The 12,204-nt window shown below is 48.1% G+C and overlaps 1 long non-coding RNA gene across 11 annotated transcripts; it reads right to left on the reverse strand.

Moving 5' to 3' along the window:
• Window positions 1–451: 451 nt before the first annotated feature.
• Window positions 452–10,655, reverse strand: LOC145503481 (uncharacterized). Of its 11 annotated transcripts, none has more exons than XR_014051486.1 (8): window positions 10,286–10,655; window positions 9,008–9,072; window positions 7,149–7,345; window positions 4,033–4,148; window positions 3,287–3,446; window positions 2,912–3,050; window positions 2,435–2,539; window positions 452–771 (listed from the first exon to the last, which is right to left on the reverse strand). It is a non-coding gene; the product is annotated as an uncharacterized LOC145503481 (long non-coding RNA). The 11 variants fall into 11 exon arrangements; XR_014051487.1 differs by having other exon boundaries at window positions 2,435–2,545; window positions 10,286–10,625; XR_014051491.1 differs by lacking the exon at window positions 4,033–4,148 and having other exon boundaries at window positions 2,912–3,024; window positions 10,286–10,625.
• Between the last annotated feature and the right edge of the window lie 1,549 nt (window positions 10,656–12,204).

Raw genomic sequence — 12,204 nt, forward strand, 5'->3', positions numbered from 1 at the left:
GCCCACTTCATCTAGAATTTCAATTTTATAGACATAAATCTATACATAACACTGATTTAAAAAAACTTTTCCTCCATATATGTAATTATATCCACTTTCTTATTTATAAAATTGTGTTTGTATTCTTTTTCACTCTTTTCCTTTCTTGTTTTCTTGCCAGTCTTGAAAGAGATTTTTTCTGTTTTATAAAACTTCTCAAAAAAACTCCACAAGAATAGCTATCACATCCGCTCTGTTCATCTCAGGATATCCAGGGACTTTGTGCAGTACCTGGCACAAGTTTGGCAGGCAAAAATATTTCTGATAAGGTAAATCGATAAGAGTTGTATTTTGCCTTTTTATGTCAATTCTTTTCTTTTTTATCTTTCTAATGCACCAATTTCTTTCTCCTACTTTTATTGTTTGATGTTTTATTGTTTTTTCTACTTTTTGGAACAAAACTCTCAGACAGTCCCTTCCAATCTTTTATTTTTAATAAAATAATTAAGACAATGAATTCTACTTTGAGTACAGATTTCGCTTCACCTCATAAGTTCTGATATATTGTGTTCTTTGTTGTTAATTTTTAGATGGAATTATCTGCTTCATTTCTTCCAGAAATCTCTATAAATGCCTTCTCTTTTCATAGTAGCTTCCTCTGATTATCAGTGCTTTTATGGACTTTTCCTCACTCTTATTCTCATTGGTCATTTCAGTGCATCTTTTGGAGGTGAGAAGTGCCATCCTGGAGCTGCATCATGATGGTCCAGCAGGAGTACGGCACTCAGGCAGCTAGAGAGATCAAGATGTGCAAAGGTAAGCCATATGAATGTGCATAGCCTGTCAAGAGGAGACAGGAGTAGCTGGGCCATCGGTATCATTGGTTGAAGGGGTATGGCTTAGTTTGGGAGATGCTGGTTGGTAGAGGCCAGATTTGAAGAGCTGGCATAAGATGCCAAAGAGTCTGAGCTTTGTTCCATAGACTCTGGAAGTTGTAGAAATGGCAGTGAGGTAATTGGGTTTTGTGCTTTAAAATGTCACTGTGATGACAGGGTGGAGGAGGTTGGATGGATGCTAAGGAGCGGAGGCGGGGAGGAAACAACTGCACCAGAGGAAGTAGGAGCTGCTGAGCACCTGAACTGGGGCAGTGGCCTGGGACATTGACAGCACCAGATGGATTCCAGAGATAACAGGGAACTAAAATCACTCAAACCTGGAGACCTACTGGATATGAGGGGTAAAGCAGAGGGTAGAGTCAGAGATGACTCAGAGATTTCTGGTTTGGGCAACTCTGAGGATTATGTTTCTATTCATCAAGATAGAGAATACAGGAGGAGAAGCAGGTTTGCGGGGGGAGTGTTAATGAGTTCATCCTTGAACTCAATGCTTTTAAGTTGCCTGTAAAGTGACAACAGGTTGGGCCAGCAGTTGGGTCTGTGACTCAAGAAAGAAGATGTACCAAGGAGTCATTAGCGTGTGTGGTAGTTAATGGCAACATGGATGAGATTGTCCTGGGAATACACAGAGTGAGCAAAGCTGGCTTCATGGCTGTGTGACCACACAGGACCCTGTGCTCAGAAGGGCCCCATGTTTGGTTTAATGCTCTGCTGTTGCAATCTTGGATTTCTTAATTTTTAAATATGTGCCCCACATTTTCATTTTGCACTGGGCCCTGTAAATTATTGTCTTGCTGATCTTGCTTGTGACATGAATTGTCTCGCTGTATCTCACTATGCACACTGTTCATTGAACCCAGGGAAGGCAGGGCGTGAGCTAAGAGGTTAGAAGACTCAAAGAGCCATAGGAACTGCAGACACATTTAGTCTCTCCTGGCTGGCACAGCAGCCGTAGCAGTATTCTCTCCTGGCTGATGCAGCAGCAGAACCACAATTCTCTCCTCTCGTGGCTGACACAACAGACATAGCAGTGATGCAGCAGTAAATGCTGCTGCTTTCTAGGTGGAGCTCACATATCTGTAGAGCACAAAGTAACCCGTGACCAAGCAAGTACCTCATGACATGCATGCGCAGCGCTATAAATGATCTCAGCTGTTACATAGTCATTATTTACAAAACATGGGGCGAGAGAGCCTGAACACGCCATCTTGGCTAGTTACCTCTCTCCCCACAATTATGTAGCAGTTTTTGCAGGTAAGAGGGACAGAGACAAAATATTCTGAAGTACTGAGCTGAAAGGGATGGGTGGTTCAAGAGAAGCCCCTGTGCCGGGGAGGAGATGAAGGAGAGGTAGGTTGTAGAAACAAAAGAAGGGAGGACCCCAGGGCACCCATCATGCAGAGGAGTTGTTGACGAACTGTGAGGGGCCGGGGGCAGTGGCTGTCTCATACTGTTCAAGAATGAAACAGTCGAGAACATGTAGACAACAAAAGTAGACAAGAATGGATTTCGAGTTTGGTGATACAGTGTGGAGAAGGATCCAGAATCAGACCACTTACCTCTTCTTTCACTGCTATTGTAGTTCAAATGCTCATCAGCTCTCCTACAGTCCTCCTAGCTCCTCACCCTGCTTTAGCCTTGACCTGATCATCGCGCTGATTGTGCTGCAACTTAAATCAGATCATGTCACACTTCTGCCCAGACCCACCAAAGACTTTGTCTCTCAGAAGATTATCAAGTCTTTACTGTGGCCCCAGGTCAAGACCCTGCTTTCCATTTCCTGCCACTCTCCTCACTGCTCAGCTCCAGGCACACCAGCTCACTTGAGTCACACCAACATCTTCAACTTGCCACAAAGCTTTGCACTAGCCAGTTGCTTGGCCTGGGATGCTCCTCTACCACGGATGCCAGATTACCTGTCTTTTCCTTGAGCTCAACTCAAAAATCCCCTCTCAGTGAGATCACCTCTGGCCAGGCTATATCAGCACCCTAGTCCCCCTGCCTTGCTTTATCTTCATCACAGCCCTTAGCATCACCTGACTTTGTGTCCTCATTTTTTTCAGTTTTGTCTCTCCATCCTTTGGGGAATTCATGCTGAGCTCCATTCACAGTTGATATGTTTGGCTGGCCTTGTGGAAGAATGGTGGCCCTGGGGACAGCAGGAACTTTATGGACCTGGTTTCCCAAACCAAAAAATTATACATTGTCCAGTGATGGAGAAGATTCATTTGTTTGTCTGTTTGTGTATATACTTCTTTGTTTCACAAGAGGATTTAAGTCAGTTTACAAAGATGCATAAAATTCAGCAAGATGACATAAATTAGAAGCAGGTGAGAAAGAAAAAAAATGAAAAAGCAAGGGTAAAGCCATAAAATGGAGCCAAGGATGGGACTAATACAAAATAAACATACCATAAACTTTGATCCATTTGCTAGGGGTGGGCCACAAATTTGGCTCTAAAACTTCTAACAGCCAGTGCCAAGATGAAACACGATCAGCTGCACAACTGCCAAGATCCTTGAGATTAAAGCAAGCTACTTGCCTAGGAGAAACACCAGCATTCCTGATGTCCTAGAGAACAGAAAGAAATGTCTCCTTAGCCTCTTCCCCAACACACGCACACACAAAGAGGATAAGGGATAAGGCAATGGGCGAAGCGCTCAGAGGCATCTCTGCAGCAGGCGCAGCTGTGAGCTTTGTTTCTTACATTCATCAGTGGGGCACAGCAGAGTGCACCTAATGTGAAATGCAGTTAGTTGTGAGGCTAGGGGTGTGAGGTTTGGTATAGCTACACGTGTTCCAGATGATCTGACTTCATCCCGGGGTAGATGTCGGTGCAAACAATGGAGGGTGTTGTCTACAGATCCCCAAAATAATGTTTTTGAAGGAGAATATCTCTGGGCCAGATTCAGGCAGACAATGCGGACTAGAAGTTCTCTTTACTGAAGCCCTTCTAAGTGATAAAATTTTGCATGAGACCCAGTGACCCACCAGATATCAAACTGGGGAAAGTTTGGACATCCTCTTGTGAAAATCAAAGAGGCCTAACAAGGACCAAGATTCTTCCTGGAAAATAAGAATGGATTCAATGAAACATGCTGCGAGTGACCTGAGCCTGGGAACATTTTAGAGCAAAATCAGTCAAACATCAACCCACCTTTTTTAAGAGCCAACGAAGCCTCCTGGATGCATAGTTTTGAGCAGTCTCCTTCCTGCTAAACCTTCCAAGATAAACTGTTTGCAAAGTGCAACCCAAGGTAACTTGGGGGAGACCTGTGTGGGATGATCTAGCATTAAAAGCTGAGGGACAGAAACAAAAATGATGGTTTTGCTAATAAAGCATTTGATCTGAGGTCTTCCTTTCTGGCAACAATTAGAGAGCAGGCTAGCTGTCTCCCAGGCCCAGATGCTGAAATCAAGCTGCCCCAGAATATCTAGGCTCTGGGCTGCCGGAAGTTTGAACAGAGATGGAGTGGCCCCTCCACAGTCCCCACCCCTGATAAGGATCCCAGTCACCTCCCTGCCTCTCCTGGATGTTGAAAGTCTCCAAGATAACAAAGTGCCCCTCCTCTGAGTTCCTGGGAAGGAAGGCACTAGACAAATAAAAACCAAGCCCTGGGTGAAGACCTCTAGGCAGACCTGAATGGCAGGGCAGGCTCCGGGCTACCAGGTCCTCTACACCCCTTGAGCCCCAGCTCCCAAAACAGAGTTCTCAGCTCTGGGACCAGGTCAAAGAAATGGGTTGGTGGGTCTTCTAGAACCTTCACTGAAGCTTTCTTGACACAGATGAAAACATCCCCTCAAATCCACAAATATTGAGCACATTCACTAGCCTAAGTCTGACATACCTGGAGCCCTGAGAATCCCCGGGCTCACTCAAGGCCACCATGCAGCTTCCAGGCTCTGCTTGAGCTGTGGCTCCACCTCCACCGTCTTGTGCAGAAGCAGCCTCTACAGAGGCTCAGCCTGGCCCCTCTCAACTATCCCTCTACCCGCTCTGTCTCTGGGCTTGACCTGATTGCACTCTCTCCACCTTCTCACCCTCTCACTGGCCCTTTGGGGTTTATCATAATAACCACCTCACTGGCACTCTTTAGATCTGCCCCACAGCCACTAGGGGGTGGGTGGTTGAAGGCTAACTGTTGTCTCAATTTAGCAAATAATGAATTAGGCTCAAAAATCATCCCCTGGTTTTCTCACAGCTCTGCTACAAGTGAGTTTCCAAACGAGCAACAGAGCTCAAAACTCCAGACTCTCAGCCTGCAACTCACCACCCCCACCTAAAGACAGCCACTTTTCAGGACCGGTCAGCCTCCCGAAGGGCCACTGGAGCACACAGTGGACAGGTGTGCGTGAGGGAGGTGAGGCAAGAGGGTGGGTGAAGGGGTTTTCTGGGACACCATTACCACATCTCCTGCTTCACTGCATGGTGCCAGGGAGTGACCCAGCCAGAGGCAACTCAAGAGTTTTCCTATTGTAACCCTTCACTTTACAGATGGAGACACACTGAGGGTTGCAGAGAGGGTGGGAAGCAAGCTGAGAGTTCCCACGCCATGAGCAAACTGCAGGACCCAGTTAGAAGCAGGGAATGATGGGATTTCCCTTCAGCCTCACACAGCCATGCACACACCTGCCCTCCCACTCCCACATGTCTATGCTGCCCTGTATGAGTCCTGGTCACTAGAGCTTCTGGAAAGAACATAAGGTTGAGCATCAGTTCCTTCCAGCCTTGATACCTGACCAACTGGATGGCCTTGGTCCTGCCCTTTCACCTTTGAGAGCCTATTCTCAGCCTTTACCATGAAGGAGTTGTTCTGAATGAATCCTAGGTCTTTTGATCCTCGGTTCATCATGTGACTCCAGAATTTCCTTCAATATCTCCTTGGAGATATGAGATGTGGCTGACTGCCTCTCCATGGGTGTCAGAAGGAACAGGGTGGACTGAGGTGGGAAGCTCCCTTGAAGAGGGAGGAGAGACGGGACCCTGAGGAGAAGAGGAGCAGGAGCCCTGGGCCAAGGAGAAGACTGAGAGCAGGCCGTGGCCCTTGTGGGACTCTGTGAGGCCAAGGCCCCAGGGTCCCCGGATATCCAGTCCCTTCTTCCTCTAGATGGAGAAGTCAAGGCCCACCTTTAACTTGAACCAACCTGAAACGGCTCTTGCCAGACTTTTTTACAGGCAGGTTCTGGTCACTGCTTCACAATCTACCTGTGTGATTGGGGTTGAGAAAATTTGCAGCCAAGAAAATGGAGGCAGAAAAGTGAAGTCAGGATGGAACTGGGAGAGAAGCAAGGATGGCAGGGCATAAACCAGTGCTGTCCCCACTATGTGGCTTGGCCCCAGCACACCGCCATCATGACCAGATCCCCGTGTCCTGTACTTGATGGATACAAACACTTAGCTTCATGAAGAGAGACTCAGACTCCAAGACTTGTTTCTGGTCAGAAAATCAGAAGCGTTCTGCCCCAAATGTCCGTATTTGTGTTCAGTACTAAACTCACCCACACGCTAATCTTTTCATTCATTTAACTCAAGAAACCCACATGTAATAAGTTCCGTTTGTGCACCAGGCTCTGGGCTACACTGTAGTTTTACGGTTTCTCTAGGGCACAGGCATTAAAACTATCTTGCATGTTATTATTATGTTGCACTCAAGTATTGCTGGAATGTTTAAACATTCACAAAACCCTCGTGTGAACCCCCAAGATCCTCAGGAAAACTGTGTCCTCAGCTCCTCACATCAGGGTGAGGAGGAGCAGAGCCCGTGAAATCCAGGAGAAGGAGGGAGAGACAGCCTGCAAGAGCTGGAAAAGCAAGGAGGTAATCACGGGAGAAGTCCCTCGCCATCATTAGAGAGGATCTTAATTAAGATCCAGGGAACAGAGGCAACTGCTGTGGGAACCAGGTCTGGCGGAGATGGCGAGCCGCCCAGAGGTGCCCGGTGTCAGCTCCTCACCTGTCATTAGAGAGTGGGAAAATCCCCACATCAAAGCCATCAAGGAAGGGATGTGACAAATGTCATTCACCTTAAAAATGGTGATGAAAACAAATGTCAGAATCTGCCAACCATTGTGTGTGAAAACTCCTGAGGGGAAGGAGATCCCCAGAGAGAGACAAGGTGTGTCCAGCCAGGAAGCAAAGGGAGATGCCTGGATCTGGGAACCGAGTCCTGCCTCAGGGTGGCGGTCTCATTCTGGATGCACCTCTCCTAACCTTTGACTTTTGTGTCACCCCTTTCTGTCCACCATCCCAGCACCCTGCCCGGTTACGGTTACCTAACATGGTTCCTTCGCTCCCTGAGGCTGCCAAGCAGAGCCATGGCAGGAAAGGCAGAGGTCAGAGCTTGGTCACCCCAGAGGCTGACACTGGGTCACAGTCCTTTGGTCATTTCCTGTCTTGGACTCCCTGGTTTTCCTCTTCTGGAAGGCAATTATTTTCTCTCTTTTCCATTTGTGATGTAGATGGTCTGAGACTAAAAAGAAAGAAAAGTAACCTCTGAGCAAGAGGGGACTTCACTTCAGCATGATCCAAAGTGTAGGGGAGCCATGGCAGGTTGGCATTTCAGGCTTAAGGCTTTGCTTGGATCTACCTGGAAAATGGATACTGGGGGCCAGCTGGCCAGTCTTTGCTCTGACAGTGTGTGGACTCAGTCTTAGACGGGGGTCTGGGGGTGGGGGCAGAGGGGAGCAGAAGGCTCTTTGTGCCAACGCTGGGTCTGCACACTCCTCTGGTTGACGTGTGAGGCACCTTTGTGAGCTTGCCCTAAGAGATGGCTGAGGAACAGTGACACAAAGACTTGAGACACAGCGGTGGGGACAAGGGGAGATCAGAAGCACTCTAGCACAAAGCAGTCTTCACCAGACACTGGTGTTTCTCAGAAGTGTTCTCCTGGCACTTGATCTCCAAACCTAACATGAGGGTAAGCCAACTTGTGTGCTCCTATCCTGGCCCTTAACTTTGAATCCTGTAAGCATTCCAATGCAAGTTCAAAGTGAGGTCCAATGACTCTCCCCCTCCTCCCAGAAGCAGATATAGCCAGGGCTCCATCACGGCCTTGTGCAGGGAAGATCCACCTCCCCAAGGGCAGGGATGCAGATCTGTTCCTTGGCTTCTGAAGAGATTGTATGGTGCGGTCACTTCATCCTGGCCAGACTTCAGCCATCATGGAGGCACGAGGTGGGAGGGTGGCATAGACCCTGATAAAACTTTGGTCTATCCCATATTAATTCTGAGAGCCAGCGGAATTCAAGAGAGGAAGTCAGCACAGAGCAAAGAAAACACTCTTTGCAGTGGCACCCATATGGATGGAGAATTGATGTTTAGGAGAACACACCTTCCTTGAGCCATAGGTGAAGTAGGGAAAGTCACAGTGAAGAAACATCTGTGTGGCCCTTGCAATCAGAAGCTGCTCTGGGATGAGGGGTGGATAAACAGTGAGGATTTGTACACAAAGCCCTTATGGGCATTCTGTCTAGGTGTTGGAGTGGCTGCTCTTGTTCTAAGGGCTGGATACAAGGGCCATAGATGTTGGACTAACAGGCTGGCATGCCCAGGGACTACTCTGATATCATTTCCATCTTTTAGACTCTAGTCAGTGGGCAACTCGTAGCCACATGATACCTTATAGCCTGGGAAACTGGCTATGAAGAAGGGCCTTCCTCCTCCATGTGAAGCACGAGGGAGGCACAGAGGTGTGATTTGGCTTCAGAATGCAGGTTAGAAGTCTGATCTAAGGGGAACTCCTGACAGGGGAAGGCTGAAATTTATATGAGTTAAGGATGGTCCCAGAGGCTTTAACAAGATCCTTGTCCGCTGGCTGGGGATAGCTCATGCCACACCTGTGAATTATGCAGGCCCCAGTTGTGGGATGTGGGACTTGAAAAGGTTAAGAGTTCAGTTCCTCCACTTTCACAACGATAAAAATAATAATGATTACTACCGCAGCTGACAGTCCACAGCCCAGGCCCTGTTCTAAATGTTCTTCCTACACTAACTGATTTTATCTCCTCATTACCCTATGACGTTATCTGTCTTATTCCCATTGTATAGTTGAAGAAACTAAGGAACAAAGGCAAATAACTTGCCATATGGGAGGATCAGAATTTGAACTCACGTTCCTAAACTCTCTACATACCTGCACATCTTCAAATATCCTCCAATCTCAGCAGCAGTTTCCAGAAGCCCTTTCTGTGCCCAGTTCTGTGTAGTCAGACAAGAGAACAGAACTTAATGTGAAAAAAATCAAGTCTACAGTGCTTCATGAACGTCCATGGTGACACATGGGATCTACATGTATGATGCAGTTTGGTGCGGAAGAAGATCAAGGGGCCATTTCCCAAATTCTAAACATGGCCCAGTACCTGACAAAGGATTGAACACTGAGTCAAGATTCACAGGAAAGTTCAGGATGTGTGTTTCTACTAGGCTCACAGGGCAGGTTGTGGTTGTTCAGCAAAGCCAGTATCTGGGGGCCGAAGACCCCTGAGGGCTGGGAAGACATCACACGTAGGGCAGGCAGCTTTGAACCAGGGCAAAGTCAAAGTTGAGGTGACTACTTTGAGAGCTTAGGATCTGGGTTCAGATTCTGATCCTCCCATTTGAGCAAGTTATTTGCCTTTGCTCTTTAGTTTCTTCAGTTGTACAATGGGAATAAGAGATGTACGTCATAGGATTATGAGGAGATAAAATCAGTTAGTGTAGGAAGAACATGTAGAATAGTGCCTGGACCGTGGACTATCAGCTGCAGTAGTAATCATTATTATTTCTATCGTTGTGAAAGTGGAGGAACTGAACTCTGACCTTTCCAAGTCCCACTTCCCATCACCATCTTTTGAACCAAGTGACCATGAACATGGCTGCCTCCTCCACAGGGCAATTAGCAGGGTGAGGGGGGGCCCAGGGTACCGTGGTCTCAGGTTGGCACACACTGGCCCATGCTTTTGTCATCTCGCTGTCTCAGACCATCATAAAACAGATAGAGGACCAAGAGCTTTAAATAAATACCCGGTCTGGGCAACATCTACAAGCAAGTTATTGGTACTCTGATTGCCAACCCACCCTTTGCCGGCTGGAACTTCAAAGTGCTCATTGGCAGAGTCCTAAAGAGATGCCTTGAGCCCAACAAAGATACAATTCAGAGTTGTTTAACCCTCCCATCCTCAGCAGACAGCTCTCAACTCCTCAAGTGTAAGCACACTTAAGGAGAAGAGGATAGTAAACCCGCCATGCATCTGTGGTCACTCAGGCGGCACATGAAGCATGGACTACTCAGCACACTCCAGGTGTGTGTGTGAGACAACAGGGCCAGTATAATGGGCCAGGCTTCCTGGCAGAGGGCTTGAGAACCTACGTGACAAGTGGAATTTCCACTCCCATCTGGGGAGAAGGGCGCACACAGGCCTGATTAGCTCACCTTGTGTTAACAATCCCGACGTTTTCCCAGTTCAGAAATAACAGCTGGGCAGATCCCCAGCTGGGTGAGTGTGGGCAAGAGCATGTTTGCGGTGGGTGGAGGCCCTGTCCTTTCCCTGGTAGAGAAAGCCATTTATGACCTCACAGGATGAAAGGAACCAGCGCAGGCCCGCTGAGCTGTTATTATAACAATTATCAGGACCTATCACCTCCCTTTGGGAAATTCTCCCTTTCAAGTTGCAGTGCCCTCATGTACCCTGGCTCACCACCGCTGACAATCATCACCAGCTGCCCAGGGCAACTTATTAATAATGCCTTCTTTCGAACGTGGATGGATGTGAGCTGTTTAAAGGGCTGTAGCTTTGCTCAATAAAGCTGGTGCAAGGTGGTGGGGAGGGAGTGTGTGCGTACTCTCATTGTTACATCCTGCGACAGAAGGCCTCCCCATCTCCCAATCCTCCCTGCCCCCACCTCCAGGCCTGGGTGACTGAGTATGCCAACATCTGTCCCTTGGAGTGTGTGTGGCTTTGATCCTGCTCAGCCTCCCTGCTCGTGAGCCCAGGAGAGGGGCGGGAAGGGGACAAGAGGAATTTTTCCCTGTTTTTTTCCCTACTGGGTGACTCACCCCACCACACCCCAAGTGTGGAAGCCTCCAAATATTTGGATTTGGGGCCCTAGGGCATGCATGGACCCTAATTCCTTCTAGAAGTTGACTTAAGACCAGAGTTCTCCTATCTGGTCTGTTTTTCCTGGATCCAGGCTCTTGGAAGGGGGCCTTCTTCTCACTTACCTCACTCCAGCCCCTATTTGACTGTTCCCACTGCCACAGGCCAGTGACAAAAACACTAGATTCTTAAGGAAATAATGTCAACCTGCAGGAACCTGAGAAATATCTTTTACAGCCTCTTCATTTTACGGATGGGCACGTAGCAGGTGAGTGGCAGAGACAAAGTAAAATCCAACTTTTCTGTTCAGGTGCTCCAGAGGATGGCTGGATTCCTGTGCAGTTGCTTGGGAGGCTGCTCATGCTTCCCTCAGAAATGTTTTTGAAATGGGACACTTTTAGAAATGTCCTTCTTTAAAGCAAAAATATGTTGAAAACTTTCAGTTGCTGAGTCTCACAAGAACACTGTGAGATGGGTCTGAACGTTGTTCCCATTTTAAAGTTGAGAAAACCAAGCCCCAGAGAGTCACATGTTCAGGGTTACATGTCCGTGTTACAGTAGAAAATGGTGATGCTGGAACACAAATCCAATGGCCTTACGCCTGCTTCCCTGGCACCAGGGCTCCCAGCCCTTCACATTCCAGCGGCAAAAGCTTTTAAGACTTTGCACATCTCAATCTGTCTTCTCTCTACTGGGAACTGAGTTTTTCTCTCTCATACCCAGAAGCACTCTTGCAGGCCGCAGGTAACCTGTCTCCTGGACGTGAGCTCTGGAGGACAGGCAGGCTGGCTGTGGCTCTCAACCACTCCCGGAGAGCAGATCTGATCTGACAAGGCACACGAAAGCAGTCTTCCTTTATGGCCATGCCCAGGTTCCTGTGCCAAATTGCCTTCTATAGCTCACCTCACTCACCATCTGGGTCACAATAAGTGGGGCAGGAGATTTACAATAGGAAGACACACCAAAGAAAGTACCACAGGCTCCCTCGGGTCTCTGAGCAACACTTGTCTCCTCTGCTGGGCTCCCCTGACTCCTCCAAATGTCCAAGACCCGTGACTGCTGACTCCTCAGTCCAGGCCCTGGGCTTCCTCCCATGTAGAATCTAGAAGCTTCTGTCTCCTGCAAATGTAGAGGTGGCTCTGGGCTGGGGATGGGGGAGGTGCAGTGGGGGGATCCAGAAGAGAGCAGAGGTCAAGCGGGGTGGGCAGCAGGAGACAGCACTGTGAGATGGGGGGGAGGACAGACAGGGTGGAGG

Source organism: Giraffa tippelskirchi, chromosome 4 (assembly GCF_054371585.1).
Source record: "Giraffa tippelskirchi isolate mGirTip1 chromosome 4, T2T-mGirTip1v1.2.pri, whole genome shotgun sequence".
Lineage (NCBI taxonomy): Eukaryota > Metazoa > Chordata > Mammalia > Artiodactyla > Giraffidae > Giraffa > Giraffa tippelskirchi.